Source organism: Quercus suber, unplaced genomic scaffold (assembly GCF_002906115.3).
Source record: "Quercus suber isolate HL8 unplaced genomic scaffold, Cork oak 2.0 scaffold_98, whole genome shotgun sequence".
In the NCBI taxonomy this organism is placed as follows: Eukaryota; Viridiplantae; Streptophyta; class Magnoliopsida; order Fagales; family Fagaceae; genus Quercus; species Quercus suber.
In genome coordinates, this window is record NW_027069563.1 from 1,103,773 (window position 1) to 1,105,466 (window position 1,694).

Here is a 1,694-nt window from a genome sequence, read left to right on the forward strand (position 1 = left end):
TCATGGATGACTTTTCGGTTTTTGGTACATCTTTTGATCATTGTTTGCATAATTTAGCTCTTGTTTTGCCAAATGTACTTCCATAATTTAGAAGATAACTAGTTAATTATCAAAAAAAAAAAAAAAACTAGTTAATTGTCATCAAGAAAACTGGTTACCTACTAAGATTGGAAGAAAATTTTAATAAAAATGGCGATTGCAGTTCGACCTCAACAGCTACCTTCAAGCCTTGAAGTTCAAGGTCGGTAATCAATGGCATATGGGTAACAAAGTTAGTCATCAACCAAATACCGCCAAAAGAAGTCTTGGTCTTTGTCTCATTAGGGGAAAAAATGTATAATTAATTGGTTACCCACAAAGAATATTTGCAGCCCTGCCTTATTGAATGGGATCTATGTGAGTGTTTCATTTTAATGTTTCAATGTTTCAGGAATCAAGAGAAGGGAAAAAGAAATGCAAGTAAAAGAACTGATTTTATCAGTTCAAACAAGTTTCTTTGCTGATTTTTAGCTCGATCGTGGTGTAGATTATTTCAGTTTCATTTCAATTCTGATATGAAGATTTACTTTAGATTTCTTTCATAAGCCAACCTGTGTCCCTTCATTTGGAAGTGTAATGTTTAGCATGCCATTTACATTGTAGCGTTGGTTGATCTTTTATGAGAGGATCTAGGCAAAATTTTCCAAATAGTATACTTTTCCAAAAAAATTAGGCGCGTGGCATGTGTTCAAAGTTATTTAGTAAATTAGACTGTTTTTGAAAATTGACTTTGGCAAAATCGAATTTGGGCTGGAAAGCAAACACTATAGTGGCATTTTTTTTAGTGGCGTTTGTAAAAACGCCACTATAGGTATCCTATAGTGGCGGCAATTTTGCCAAAGTCAATTTTCAAAAACAGTCTAACTTACTAAATAACTTTGAACGTATGCCATGCGCCTAATTTTTTTGGAAAAATATACTATTTGGCAAATTTTGCTGAGGATCTATGCAGCTTTATTTATTTTTAGTTTTGTTTCCTTGGAGGACTTGGGATTATTATAAAGTATTTGATTATCGTGTATCATGTTTCCTCTTTTGGGCACTCCCTCCCCGTTTTTGGGACTTTTCCCTCCCATTTGTACTAAATTACGCAAAAATTGCATTGTTAATTCTTATATTTCAAAATATATATATATAAGGGTAAAGTAGATATCATCTTTATTCTATGATAATTGTCCTTGAAAATTTTTATTGGTGATGAATGAGTTTGATGTATATTCTTTATCTTTATAATTGATCCACAAACAATCGGGAGAGAAGAGACTAATAGTAGCTGTTCAATGCTCGCTAGCTCTAAAATGCTTTCCGGGTAGAGATGCTAATTGGGGATTTTCCTTTCTGAGCTCCAGTTTTTCCTTTCCGATGTTTTTAGCTTTACGGGTAAAGATGCTAATGGGGGCTTCAAAGTGGACATGGATTTTTAGAGTGACTGAATTGGACAAGGAGTGTGTATCAAATTAATTTGCATTGGTTTTGCAGTTGTAGATGTAATCATGTAGTGATGTTTATTGGGTTTTTTCATGTAATGAAGGCTAATCGTGTAGTGTGCTACTTATAATATATTTGACAATAGCAAAGCAGAGGAGCCAAGTTTGACCACTACAAGCAGTTGCTTCCATCTACATGTTTTCCAACGTGAATGCTTGTTTAGTCTA